Raw genomic sequence first — 15,695 nt, 5'->3', positions numbered from 1 at the left:
TCGTGAGGACGACGGCGGCGGTCCTGAGACTCGGACCGGACGCGGAGGGACGGGAAAAGAAGCGAGAGGCCGATTCTTCTGCCGGGAGGAGACAGCGGTTCGCCATTAGCGCAATCTAATCGTCGGGGGTCCCTTAATAACAGGTTGGCCTCGGGTTCGTCTCGGAAGAGCTGCAACCGCGCCCGAAGAGGAGAAAGAAAAAGATACACGGAGAAACGCACTGCCGCGATGAAGAAAAGGAGAACGATGTCGGATCGGCCGGCTGCGCGGGCTCAAATTCATTCGGTTTCTCGGATACCATTCTACGCGAGGATCCTTTCTGTAATCTCTAGGCCGGAGCCTCAATTAATGCTTAACGACAAAACCGTGGAGAAGAACCCTCGCTAGAACGATGAGTGGTGCGTGGGATCGGCAAAGAAGCTCGGTAAGAATGCTGCTTCGGAAGATACCGCTAATTGTAAAGCGCCCTCGTACCGCAAATTGCCAAGCATGCGTTCGAAGAATGCGCGTCGAATCGTTCGGACGAGTCCTTCTTCCTTCCTATGAGAGCGTTACGAGTTACGAGGTAGGAGCGTATCGCCCGTCGAGTACGTTCCCTCGTCCTTGGGCGGATCGAGTTAGTCCTCCTGTCTTCGACGGCGCTCCTGTCTCTCGGCTCTTTCCCTTCCTTCCATCCGTGTACCTCTGCTAATTGAAAATCGCCATAGCGATACGGTATACGGAGAAGTAAATAGCACGTTCGGATTGATTGAGTTTATTGAGTGAGTAGACTCACGATGTAACGTTCCCAATGATACACCCTGAATGGGAGTCTGATTGGCAGGCACTCGGCTGCGCGAAAATACACGGTCGTTAAGTCCCGATTCTGATAATGTATAATCGAAATAAATATCGTTTCACTTTATACCTCGTGTACTCTTCGCTCTTCGCTCTTTATCGTCTTTTCAGAAGCCCCGAGCCTAACGAGTAATTTTGTTAGCCTTTCGTAAATGTACTCAGAGTACTGTTATTATATAATATTGACGTGAGATGAGTTATTCGTTAATCACGCGTAAACGTCCAGATTTTCGCGATTTCGCAATACGTTATTTAATATATCGTAAAGGAAGAATCAAAGTCTTCAAGTCACTACCCGGCGTAATGATTAATGATGCGAAAATAAAGTGCGTTCTCGTTAACGTTAAGATTGTCACAAACTAAGATCGCTGTCACGATGATAAATTGAAAATATATTTATTACATGGCATTTAATATCATGTGGCACGATATCAGTTCGATAAATAATTTGTACAAAATGACAAAATATAAAACTGTTAAAATAAAATGCTTTTAATAAAACGATGAAGTTCTTGTTAAATTCCGCGCATAAACAATATCAGAAATAACACTTTAGTATTTTAAAATCATCGATATAAATATCAATAGTCTCTCACCGTAATTGTATAAAAAGCTGTGCGACGAAACGCGACAACTTCTTTCATTTTAAACCTTACGTTCCGATACACGGTACTCTATACGCGGATACAATTTGTTGCACGATTCTTCCCAGAATCCTGTGGGAGCAAGAGCTTTGTCATTATCTCGATAGGTATCGGACGCCGCCCAGGGAAAACCGAGAAGCAGGTACGGCGAGGGAAAGAGCAGGGCTCTCTCAGCCATAAGTAGAAATTGAGGGAGAGAAATATCTCGTTTCTGAATTATAACCGGTCGTCGGTATAAAAATCTCAAGAAAGGTAGATCAGGCCTATTGCGGTCCCTTTTGCGTATAACCAACGTAATTCGCCTCCTAGGCAGAGCACGGGATGCAATCTGCCAGATTGTCGGGCACACCAAAATTGCCGGGTTACGGGGAGAAGTCTTCGTAGATCGGGTCTGGACCGGAGAGTCGTCAGCTTTCAGAAAACCAACGTGCCATTAGCGGCCGGTCTCCCTCATCCGTTCGTCAATATCTCAACATGCACGCGGGCGGGTCGCCACGCCGGTAAATAATGCGCCGCGAGAGGGTGTGCCCCTGTGAGACAAAGGGAAGAACTCGGCCCCCTTTTGTTTTCTCCGTAGATCTCGACGTCGTAATCGCGCCCGTTTCCTGGATCTCTCGCATCACGAGACTGAGAAGCTTCATTTTCCTTTTCATCGCCAGCAGACAATTATTTTCTGTAATAAAGAACTTTCGGGAAAGTAAAATTAAGAGAAAATGCGTAACGACGATCGCGAAATATATGACCTTTAGTTTCGGTATCTGCTTTAGGAAATCTCCAATACAAAATTCAAACTATAGTGTGAGAATCCCGCTCTCATAGTTTCTCATTATTTATAATTTCCAGTAATTTCGGGCAAGAGATTGCGTAAATGAATACGCGTCGATGAAACGAAAATGATCGAGTTAAAAATAACCGTAAATTATATAAAGGCCGCAGGTAAAACGATCGTAAAGTTCACGGTAGCTATAAAAAAACAATCAAATTTCAACCATCTTCCCGGTCCATACATTGCCTAATAATGTAAGAATACCATTCAAACGATCGAACAGAACGCACTACCTGTACCGTTCGAGCAGATCGAATTTACGACGGCGTGAGTTTTATACGTGGGATGCCAGAGATTTGTCGGACAACTTATCGATTCCATTAAGTACTATTAGCGACGCTGACTACAAGAGACGTATATATCTCGAAAAACTTGAATCAATGCACTAGACACGCTTACCTGCCTAAGCATACCTCTCGACCAAAATGTGAACGTATTTGTTTTAGAAGGGCTCCAAAGGACGGGAAGATCTCGTGTTCCAGATAAAGGACACAATCTTCGAAGGTCCTTTTTATCTTCGCACGCACTCAGAATCTATCTTTGAATATTTCGAATGCATAGAGTGGACATGGCGTATTCATCTTCTGTCTTTTGGCCCCCTTGATATCTTCGTGAAACCTCCGAAACGCCTAGGTAGGGTACGTCGAGCGAACATTTTTCATCTTGCTCTTTCTTTCCTGTTTTTCTTTACTTTCCTGCTCCTGCTTTGGACCCTTTTTTTACGAGAAATGGAACAAGCTCGAATTTCACTCGTGGGGTCTTCGAAGAGACTCGTAATTCTAGATGGTCGACATCGATTTTCCTCTTGAAAATTAATGGATACGCTGACACACGCAAAAAGTACTATATATTCCACTCTACTGAGTATTTTTACAATTTTACGTCAATTTCATCGTGTAATCATACAGCATCTCCGATGAATCGTGTCACGTTTCTATGCCTTTTTTAAATGAATTTTTATTCCGTTATGATTCTTATATATAAAAAGATTTCAGATTTTAATTTTATAAACATAAAAAAATAAAATGCATAATTAATACATGTACATTATAAATATAATTAGTTTTGAAAATATTTGGCAAGCGTATATACAACTTGTATTTTGGAATATTATATTTTAACAATAAGAGAAAGAAAGAGAGAGAGAGAGAGAGAGAGAGAGAGAGAGAGAGAGAGAGAGAGAGAGGAGTGAAAGGGAGAGAAAACGATTTTTATATCTTAATCATCTCGCGGATTCTCATAATAAAATATTCTATATATATTTATATAAAAAATACGAATTTTTATGTTTATGTAAACTTGCTTCTTTTATCCCCGATTCGACCCAACCATAGAATTTCTCGTTTGTGGTTTTCTCAAGGGGAGAACGATACGGGAGCGGCGGCATCTTCGAGTTCCGTTGACCTCCTGGCGAAACGAAACGACCTTACAAGAGTTTCCTCTTAAGAAAAGCAACCCACGAGAGCGAATACGAGAGTCTGAGAAAAAAATATTGTACGGTTTGTCGGGCGAACCTTCGACTAGATGCTTCTGGACGAATTCTCCGCATAAGGAAACGACTTGTTATATATCTGAGCTTCAAAATGTACGTTAGCAACTTTTCAGTTTCCGGGCGATAAGGACCGATTTCCGGCGCGTTTTTTTAGAGAACAATCATGTTTTGACGATAGTGCCGCATAACGTAAAAAAAGAAACTTTCAAATATGAAACGATTTGTGGGTGTCACATGCAATTGAGACTTTTGAGAATGAATGCATAACACATGTTATCATATGATTGATCAAATCAAAAAATTTTTTAACTACAATCATAGAACCCATCACCATTTTTATTAACAATATCGTGAAAATATACACATAATTATATATCGATAAATAAAATATACCGACAAATGTGAAATTAAAATATATACAAAATTGAAATAACCAATGATTTGTTTTTAGTAAAAGCGATGATGAAAATTTATTATTTTATTAATTCAAAACTTTAAAATAATTTTAAAGTAATAATCTCTTTAATTTTTTACAATGACCTATGCTCATTAAACGCTCATTTTCGTTGCGCATTAAATACTTGTGAGAAATTATCATTTGATAATTTGTCGCTACCATGTTTCTTTTCGAGAAACGATATAATGTTTCGAAGAGAAAGGCGTAGAATTCAATAGAATCGAACCCAAGATGGTCGGAGGACTCGGCGACCATTTGAAAGGACTGTATCATGGTCCAGGCATATTTACCCCCCGCTGTTAAGCAGCTTCGTGGCGGCAGACGGGAGGGGGTGTGGCACATGAAACACCCTTCGGGATCCTGCGGTCATCCCCGACGGTCGGCAGCCTTTAAAGCTCCGTGCACAACGAACGTGGGCATTATGCAGACTCGAGGCTACACGGGCCGTTACGGAACCGCCCCGTAATGGGATAAAAATAACCGTGTTTATATAGGATTACGAGGCGATCATCTTCTCCATTCGAGACTACGTAAAGCTACGACAAAGGGGATTCCCTGGAAGGGTACAATTTTTCATCTCTCTCTTGCTCGCTATATTATTTACTATTTAGAAGGATTCATTTATCGATTAAAAGTCGTATGACAGAGAGATACGGACGACAAAACACGTGTGGCACATCGTGTTACCATGTTATCAAGATCAGATACGAGATTCTTAGTAATTATGAATAACGAATGCATATGAGACATAAACAGCCAGCGATATCTTGACGATAAAAACAGCGGAAATAAAAACACACTGACAAACAATTTCCACTTGCTTTAATTTAATTAATATTTTATAATAATTTATAATATATACAGAAATGAAGAATTTGAACTTTTAAAGAATTACACATAAAAGTATCTAAAAAACTATGACGAGTCTATAAAAGAATGTTTAAATAAATTTTTCACAACAATATCTCAGACATGTATTTATATTATCATAGTTTATCATTAATATTTTCATGATGCATTTTTAATATTAAATTCTTCTCTTTCTCTTCCTCTTTCTTTTTCTCTCTCCAATTAAAAATATCTTTAAACTTTCGTACATTGAATCTAAATGAAAGAGAAATTCAATATTTTCAACTTATGTCCGACAAATATCCGATACAGATTGTATGAGAAAATAACGTATTCTAGGAAAGAAAATAAATACAGCGTAAAAAAGATTTGAAATCCAATGAAATATCGATCGATTACACAAACTCAAACAAAAATATTTTCAATATATATCGCTCGATATAATAATGATATTTAAAATTAAAAAGAGTATATTCTTCGCGGAAATCTATTTTAAGCAAAACTTATGTTGCCGGAACTCGCCATCCCGCATGTTCTCTGATATTCTCTTCGACTTTAGGGTAGAAAAAGGGGGAGGGGAGACGGAAGCGATATCGAGTTATCGATGAAACTTGTATGTTTATCTTTGTAACGCGTGCGTTAACGAGATACACCGCGAGTTGTTGGATATCGAGGATTATTTGATTATAATCTCACGAATTTGCATGAATTTACTTGCCGGAAGTCTCTCACCGGTTAGCCGATTTCTCTCTTTCTCTTTCTCCCTCTCTCTCTCTTCTCTTTACCGCGATCACGATACTACCTCTCTATCTTTTCGGTAAACTGTACCGATCGGCGGTTAGGGAAGAAGGGAAACAGACGAAACAGAAGTGGGAAACAGAAACGCATGAAAATGAACGTTATTAAATTGTTCTGCCGAATCCAGCCGTAGACATAAATTGACTAATTCGACGTTGTCGAATTAGGCGCGACGAACTGGAACTATTATATTGGACAAGATCAAACTAAAACGCGCTTGTATTCGATTCCACGAGTATATGTATATACAGTGTGTCGCTCCGCGACGAGGTTGAATTTGTGTGTTAATAATGGATTTGTTTGCGGTGTCCATCTCGACAGTCAATATTTATTTATCAAACGTTGCGATGCAAGTACGATGCCACATCGCGTTGGTGAACGGAAAAAAAGACGAACGAGAAAAAGAACGGAGATGGGTAAAAGGGTCACTGTAAATAAATAGCCGGCGTATTTATTTGGTGAAAAAATAAATTTATGCACCGGTCAAAATGCGGATTCTATGCTTAACCGGAGCCCCGCTGTCAAAGCGAGAAGGATAGCTCTCAGGTTTCCCAGCAGATTTTGCCTTTTCCTTCAAACCTTCTTCTTCTTTACAATAAAAGCTAGCAATCAAGCATTTTTCCTCGCTTGATACATGACTATAAATTTCGTGAGGTCGTCGATGCAATTTATCCACAAAATATCTTTCACAAATTTAATGCGCAATATATATGTTCTGTCGATATTAATTATGTGCGGTCTCATCATACATTTCTAATATGCGTAACCAAATCAAATGCTCGAAAATTCACGTGTCCCCCGAGTAATCAGGGAAACAAGCAGCTTGGACAAACATTCGTACGAGAGTACGCGATGTTACTATTCGTGACAACCGGATGAGATGAATATTTAACAAAGTCTGCGGCCATCTCTCTGTACATGAAGGTATACACTCCGACTCGTGCGGCAGTTCGGACAGCACTCTGCGGCATCCGCGTGTGCAGTGTGCAGCAACGACTGCACAACAGCATCCATACTCCCACCAGTGCTCTTTTCCTCTTAGCTGCCTCTCCGCCCTCCGTCTCCGTCGGTACCTACACCATCGCGGCATCGCCTCCGCCGCTACTACTACCGCCACCACCACTACCACTACCACTACCATCACCATCACCATCACCACCACCGCCGCCGTCCGCCGTCCGCGATACCTCCACCACCGTCGTCAGCGACCTCCACCACCACGTTCGCCCAGCACCGGCGCCCAAGAGGCGAAGGGCCCCGAGCGCCGAGATCTCCGCGCTACGAGTCAGTTGGCCGACATGAGCCGCGCGTGCTGGGGCTCCCGGTGTTTATCCGCTCTTAACGGCTAATCCCGAAACGCGTACCCTCGTATATATTGGGACGTGCGCGTGCACGTACCCGTACCCGTACCCGCTCGTGAAACGTACACGAGGGGTGAGAAGGACGTTTCTCACAATTCCTGTACCTGTGGGGAGAGAGAGCTTTTGACGTACGGACCTCTATAGCTACGATTTTTGAATGACGTGAATAGCTTTCTCATGCTGGAGAAAATTTAGTGTGTTCTTTGTCACGCGTTGCCAGAATCACGATTACGAAGGGTTCGCGAGCGCGAGATCGTTGTGAAATAGTTTATGCTTGAATTGACAAACGAATACGTATATCGATAATCGTGGTCCGGGAGTGAGGAATGACGTTACGACGCACGGTGTAACGAACTTGCAACAATGATAACGCCAGTGTCAGTGCAGTGGGGTTAAAGTGCCAGCCGGTTTATGGATAACCACGCTTCGCTGATTGGCTGCACGAGTAAGTGATATCCGACATTAGTTGCGTAATGCGTTCGTGAAGCGAATTTTTCTTGTACCGCGCGTCGACCTAGGAAATGTCCCGATAGCATATGTAAAATAGCGTTTTTAAAACATGCGTAGAATACCGTTCGTAAACTGCAGATATCTCATGAGAATGATATCGCAAATAATTTCACAAGCCTGCGAAATAAAATAATCAAATTTGAGCACGATGTACTACGATACACGTATTTTGTCGTCATTTCAATTCGATGAAAAAGTTGACAGAAAAAAAGTTTTCTTAAAAAAAAAAAAAAAAAAAAAAAAAAATTAAACGTATCATATATTTTTAAGCATAATGTTTTAAAATATTTCCTTTAAGTGTGATTTAACGCTGGCATTTTCTCGCGACGTTTCAAACGACTAATCGAGATAATTCATTATATATATATATATATATATATATATATATATATGCTCTCAAGCGACTACGAATATTTTCGATTCATTCCGGTGACTGCACATTTTCAAAAGCCCACTAGGGACTAAATCGAAAGACGAACGTTAGCGTTTAACCCCTGCATTCCCGCTGGGCAACACATCCACCTAGTGTAAAAGTATAAAAGTCTCTGGGAGCCTATTAAAAACTCGCGGCGTGTCATAAACTCGTGCTCGTCGAGCCAAGTTTCCTTCCCTCTATGTATTCGGCCTCTTCCAAAATACCGGTTGTTACGAAGCGCGACTCGACGATCGCTTTTCGATATAAACTACCGGATTTGCGCGAAACGACTATAATCTTCAACTCCGCTACTGATCTGACAAGTTAAAGTACACTGATATTACAGGTCTGCGCATCAAATGAATGAAGTCGTTGGAAAAATTATACGAGCGGTATTAACTCGAGATATACGTTATTACTTGTTGCTTCAACGGAGCTATGTTTATATATTCCTCCTTTACGTCGACAGAGCAAAACTGTCGAAAAACAAAGTATGCGAGAGTACACGTCAAGATATTTGCATCTTAAATCCATTTTTTTCCTCAGCTTTGCAGGATAAATGGAAAAATACGTGCGAAATAAAGTGCGCGTGTAAGTAAAATACTGTCGAACACGATAAATGGCTCCCGGGCGATCGGTAAACCTACAGAGACCTACCTACTGCACGCGAAGAGAGTACGCGTAATCATAAAGTATTCTGCCGTATGCACCGTCGAATAAAGATTTACAAGTACTCGCGGGCACTTACCAGGATTACGTGTACGGGAGCACGTTCTTCGATACGACTTAATGGCCAGTAGTAAGTTGTCGGCGATTTACGCCGCATATACCTATATGCCTGCATCTTTTATCCAGGCTTTAAAATTTCGTCCTACTCTATTGCCGCTACCACTCTCGCATCTACTCGTAAATACGCAAAATGTGCATCGGAGGGGAAGCCTTTTGCGAGATCTAAAGATTACATGCGATTCTCAATAATACATCGCTATTACATTGCTACATTGGTTAGATGGTTGATGGTGATTTGCACAACGATCGATTCAATCACGGCCTTTTTGATGGTATCCTGGTAAAACGAAACGATGTTATCAGAATACGTTTGCGCGATTATAACGAGGAAAACACGCTGTAAGCACGGCACATTATCCTCAACAAATCGGTAACATTATGCTTCCAACTATTTATGGCATTTATTGGCTGTGAATCGTTAGTCGTGACACTCACGACCTCACAATCGCTCGTAAAGATCGCGTCTTTGTGGCACGAATAAATCTCTCGGAATGGAAAAGGTTCGATACAGCACAAGCGCACTCGTTCACTGAATAAGCGTCGTTAATTAATAATATCGCGCTATCTCTTTAAACTGCGACGGTAGAATATATTAATCATATTAATGGCACCGTACATTAATAATTATTGCTTTGTTCCATTTCGCGCCCGTCATGCTCGTTGAAACAATTTTGCGTATCATTCGCAGTAAAATGTTAACTAATTACACGCTCATAAATTTCGCGATACGAAACGAAAAGACGCAAAAAAGTATTAAATCGACGACAGACAGTTTCTCGCGATTTTACTATCGTATCGGAAAAATTTACACGTGACCGGGGCTAAATCTGCGGATCGATAAATCGCGATCTTGAATAACTCGGCGACGTATGATTCCATCGTTATAAATAACTTTGGAACGCGATAGCGGTGCGGTCTCAAAACCATTACAAGAGAACAGATCCGGTCGTTGACTAAACATTTCGATCGACCACGTTGGTGGTACTTGGCGATTGAAAAGAGGAGGGAGCTTATTTCACTTGGTCGGAGACGTTATTAACGACTAACTGGCCCACTTACAGTCGCGTAATGATCGTTACAACGCAAAGTCGTGTATCGTGTATGCAGAAAAGGGTCCTCAAAAATAACGAAGCGAACCGAGGCGCCTTATGCCAACGAGTCCCTTTATTTCTGCTTTTACTACGTTCGTCGCTTTCTGTAAATACACTGAGCGTGACACGCGCGCGCTTCTTTGAATGTGCCGTCACCGACAGTTTGCCTCTCAAACAACATTGCCTTCTTCGTCCGCGCTGATTCCATACTTTTAACTTCCAATCTTTCTTGTGTAACAAAAAATGATTATAAACGAAACAAGCTTGCGTTTCTTATGAAATGCTTGTGGTGACTTTGCGTTTACATTCACATCCATGTACACGATATGTAGATATGTATATATATATATATATATTCATTGCCTTCATGTATATGTATATAATTTAAATTATTAAAACATTTTTCACAGAAAGGAAACTCGACAAATCTTGATGAAAAATAAACGACGTGTACGAAATAATATGAATGTTTTATGTATGAAATGTGTAAAAATACTAGTTTCGATTTTATCTACTTTGCAATTAACGGTGAATTAAATAATAATGAAGTAAAATTTTTTGCAATTTTTTTTAACGACGATTTAAAATATCGACCAATGCGCTTTCGGTACCGATCCAAAAAAAAAAAAAAAAAGTTTATTCCCGCTTTCCTCGCTTCCTCCGAACGTGCAATTTCAGCTTCATCGCCCGCTTCGTAATGCGTTCGTTGAAATTTTCCCCTCTCCCTCCTTCCTTCATGAATAAAAATATCATGTCGGGATATTCTGGAGTGAAACTATTACGCGAAACCTACACTCTGAAATCTCCACGGGATCCGTGTAAAGGCCAGCGGCCGACCCGATACATACTCCCGGCAAGTTAATACGCCATTCACACGCGATATTATTCGCGGAAGGGTACACATTCGTGCGCATTGGTCACGTTCGTGTCGGGGCCAACGATTTTATGCCGACGTCTATCATTTTACGTCGCCGCCGCCGCCGCCGCCGCCGCCGCCGCCGCCGCCGCCGGCGTCTTCCGTCGAGTGTTTCTCACCCCCAATGCGCGCGTTTTCCGACTTCCGTTCGCGTCTGGACGTACAATGATACGCCATACGTGCCCAGTCAACGAGTTCACCGGACGACCGGAAAGAGGACAAGTCCGAGGAAGACAGGAAACTCCGTACGGTACGTGCTACGGGTGCGTGAGTCGGCCGGCACCCAACGACTGCCCGCGGCACCGTCGGCGTCGACGTCGGCGTCGGCGCCGGTCTCCGCATGATACCTCGGCGCTTTTCGTGCTTCGACCATTAAAAACTCGGTACAGTTTAGGCCTCGTCCTTCGTTATCGTACCGTCAGGATCAATGAAGCAGGCCTGGGCCGCCACGCAGAAGGCCATGTATCGCGGTCTCGATCAGCTCGCAGGAAACAGCGTTGCATTGGCTCGAGAGGAGAACCGCGTCGTCAAAAAAGGCCCACCTGGCACGCGTAGGGCCCCATCTGCGACGGCCGGTTCAGGGCCTCCGTGAGAACACGTAGCGCCTATATATACCTGCCTCGAAGGGGCGCATAAAAGGAACCGAGGACCCGAGGACCCGAGGACCCGAGGACCCGGTGTTCCTTTGCGAAAAATATATTCACGCGTCGACGAATTTCTGCGGTGGCGAAACGCAATCGTGTCTTCGAGACAGCGTCGACCGATCAATCGCACGATCGATCTTTAAGGGTCCACTGGATACAGCGCAATCTGATCGAGGAACACGACCGATACAAAACCGCACAACTCGATGAAGATGCTGATTGAACGGCAGATGTTATGCGCTCTAAGATTATTTGATTGATCGATAACGATGTCGGTCGATGATCTTTCAAGAGTTAATAAATGTATGAATGAGAAGCACATAAGATGAAGATGATAAAGAAGCAAGCAATTTCGTTAGATTCGAGTTAAATCTGCGCGAAATGCTCTTTTATATCTCCCGGATGTAATGATGCGATAAAACTACCCGAATAAAATGTTAAAATAAAAATGCATTTTAACGACAGCTATATGACAGCACATATGTGAAATTTTACGTAGCTGAGAATCTTTAAACGAAAGCATTAAGTTTCTACCAGTTACTTTACAATAAAGATACACGAAAGTCAAGAGAAAAGTCACGCGTAATGCGAAAAGCCGCGCGCGCAACATCCGTCGTAAACAACTTCACGCAACATTCGCCGTTTCCAACTTTTACCGCACGTAGGATTTCTTATCGATGCGAATAAAATCGAAGAATTTTACAGAGTCGAGGAAGCCTTCTTCGTTCTTTATACGTCGTAATATCCAACGGCGCCAAACGTCTGAAAAATGTTGGCGCGAGAGGAGTATCCTTCTCCTTTACGTCCGCCGATATGTGCGGTCGAGGAGAGTCGCGTCCTCGTTTTCTCGTACAGCGGCTTTCGACGTATATATCGTGTGCATAGCTCCATCGCGATGCTAAAGGATATCTCACCCGAGGCGCTCGTAGTCGCACATTGTACTTTATATTCATGCAAAAACGTCAAATAACTTGCAGGCACGGTGTTTGCCTCGTCGGCCAAAGGCGGCGCGGAAAAGCGACGTTTGATCCTTCATCCAAAGTCCGGGGAAAGTCTCTCGTGCCGACAGTATCGCCGACGTGCGCGACGCGATCCGCGTCTCCACGATATATATATATATATATATATTTTCAGCCCGTTCTATCCCTCTTGGTGTTCCTATTTGCGAGATGACTACGCCACGTTACGCAGCTGCAGCGTTCCGTGCGCGAACGATGAAACGATCAAAGAGCAAAGGGAAGGTATATTTCGGTATTCGGTATTCGGTATTTGGTCGAGCGAGGAGCAGAGCTGACGCGGCGCGACGACGCAGTTTTTCATCCCCCTTTTCACCCCCTTTCCATGGCAATACTCGATTTTCGAAATGCCCTTGAAAGGAGTGCACGGACTGGCCAAGGGTGGATCGGGAAACTCTTTAGCCGCGATCGGGATCGGGATCGGGATCGGGATCGGGATCCTTTGATCCCGATTCCGTGTTGTGAAAGTTGTAAAGATCCTTTTGTGTCGGATGCCCGGAGTCGTGACACCGTTACTTCTCCCGCGCAAAGTAATCGCAGAGTTCATGAATACCGCGACGCGCTTGATTTTACGGATTGCACTCTTTTAAACCCCTCTCGCAAGGCCTTTGATCTCCCGAGTTATTACGTTTACTTTATGTTGGAAGCCGAAGCACGCGCCCAAGTTTTACTGAAATACGCGGGGCTGAGCGCGAGATAAATATCCTTGATACTCGCGAACAAATAACTTGCGATCTCTTGCGTAAAAAGTCTCATTGTAAATTACGATTTAAATCTCGTGTAATAAGCGCGGAAAAATCATCTTTCTTACGTGATCCGATAGATAGAGTATCGCAAGGATGAAGAGGTCAGTGACTACGTTAGTGAAATATCGAGACCGCAAAAAAAGAAGCGAGTTATTCCTACAAACCGCAAGCAATAAGATTCATCCCGTTACAGGCCATTAATAACCGCTAGAAATCGATAACCACATCAGCACATCTTTGAACACCTGCAAATATCTCTCTCCTAACAATACAATTGCTTTTAAAACCGCTGAAACACGGTGCGCCTCAAAGAAGCGCATAAATGGAATCCCTTTGCCGCAGGTAGTCACGAATTTGTATATATGTTCCACGAAGTCTCGCTCTCGCTTCTCTCTATTGTCGTTCTTTCTCTTTTTTTCCAAACAAGAATGTTACGTATACCTATGTAAGAGAGAGACAGAGAGAGAGAGAGAGAGAGAGAGAGAGAGAGAGAGTAAGAGAAAAAAAAATGTATACGACACGATAAGATCGTTGAAAATAAAAAACCACGATAATCTATCTTTGATGGAGGAGGAGGATTCAGATCTCGCGTGGATAAAACGCGCAACCGATCGAGTTTGTGTGACTAGACGCATCTGCCCGTTGGCTAAATAACAGCCAGCGAGAGAAAAAGGACCGGTATCTGGAGGAATCTACGTCGCGAACGTCGAGAGAGAACGAGAACGACGTATATAAGCACGAGGGAAGACACGAGAGGAAGAGACAGCGCGCGCGCCTAAGGAAAAGAAAGGCGATATCCTCTACGTGCGGTCTATAAAGACGCTGCGCGAACCCACATCCCCGCGGCCGTTGCGCCGCGGGGGAGGTTGACATGTTTATTTCGCTCCGTAATCTTCTCGGATTACGTTACGGGGAAAAGAGCGAGCGAGCGAGCGAGCGAGCGAGAAAGAGAGAGAGAGAGAGAGAGAGAGACGGACGGACGGACGGACGGACGGACGGACGGACGGACGGACGGACGGACGGACGGACGGACGGACGCAAAGTGAAGAGAAACGAACCGAAGGAAGAACAGTCGGCCTTCAGCGAGGAATTCTGGACGATATTCGTGGCTCGATGTGTGTTTCGAGGGAATCTCTTGCGGTTGTCGGTACATCCTTGAGGAATGTTCGCGTGGCTTTCGTGGATTAGTCTCGCACATTCGTAATATTCTGCAAAGACCATGTGATACGCGACACGCATCAGTGTTGTGTATTTTTACGAAATGCGACCGGAAGTAATGGATGAAAAAATATATTTCTACAATTTAATTCTATAATTACATCCGATATGATACAAAGACTGAAATTTGTGTACAAAAATATATTTTAATATCTACTTTAGAACGATTATAAATGAAGAAGAATCTATTCATTTATTTATCAAGAATTAAGACGTTGAAATTTATGTCTGACATTTCTAATCCGATAGGATTATCGTCATTTATCTCTCGCTGGTGAATATTAAACTATTAACTAGAAAACGACTGGCTCTTCTAACTGAAATTTATATATAACCGCATTTATATTTATCTGACTCGATTTTTTCCAGAACATAAACGTCGCTCGCGTTCATTGAAAATTCCTCGAAAGTATGGTCGTATATTATATGCATATATATTTCTTGACCCTCCTGAAAGGCGACCGCTTCGCGACCGGTAGCTATATTCTTTCGGCTAGGGTCCAGTTTGGTAGTCGCTCTACCTGTTGTCATACGATATTCAAGATGCATCATTTAAGCCGCTCTTGTATCGCGCTCGCCGTCTAGTTGTTACTTGAAAAAGAGTATCATCTTCGCTCGCTTTGGTTTTGCAAGCACCGTTGCGACGATATTGCGGAAGACGCTGCGGTTTACCTAGGCATGTTCGACAAAAGAAAGAATTGTAAGCTTTTCTCTGGTCGGCTTTTCCAACCAAATGGAGCTTAGGACAAGAGGATTCGTGCCAACTGCAGTGTAAAATGCCCATGTGGCGGTCACGCATGACACAACGCTGTCGAGTGTTTTAAATCTCTTTGAAACTTTGAATGGGGATAATGCCGAACGCGTTTATAAATTGAATTCTCATCCCGCAGGATTAGGACGAACTCGAGATGAGAAATCTGTGTATAGCCTATACGCGGTATACGCGGTCATAATACGCGTATTGCACGGGTCGTTGTTGCATCGATTATTCCGCGTCATGAATCTTCGAGAGCATTTTCGGCCTGCGTACCCCGCGTATATATATATATATATATATATATCGCTCATCGCTCGTAGCGATGTTGT

General features: G+C 42.9%; 1 protein-coding gene across 2 annotated transcripts in view; it reads left to right on the top strand.

The window, feature by feature from the left end:
- The first annotated feature begins 7,175 nt into the window (after nt 1-7,175).
- LOC140668976 (netrin receptor UNC5C) overlaps nt 7,176-15,695 on the top strand; it is a 33,476-nt gene continuing 24,956 nt past the window's right edge. For both annotated transcript variants that reach the window (XM_072898342.1, XM_072898343.1), the window contains exon 1: nt 7,176-7,709. The gene's annotated coding sequence lies outside the window, so the exon portion shown is untranslated. The remainder of the gene's footprint in view (nt 7,710-15,695) is intronic.

The sequence above is a fragment of the Anoplolepis gracilipes genome, chromosome 8 (genome assembly GCF_047496725.1).
Source record: "Anoplolepis gracilipes chromosome 8, ASM4749672v1, whole genome shotgun sequence".
Taxonomy (NCBI): domain Eukaryota; kingdom Metazoa; phylum Arthropoda; class Insecta; order Hymenoptera; family Formicidae; genus Anoplolepis; species Anoplolepis gracilipes.
The sequence above is the reverse complement of the archived record's forward strand: the minus strand, read 5'-3'. Positions and strand labels throughout refer to the sequence as shown.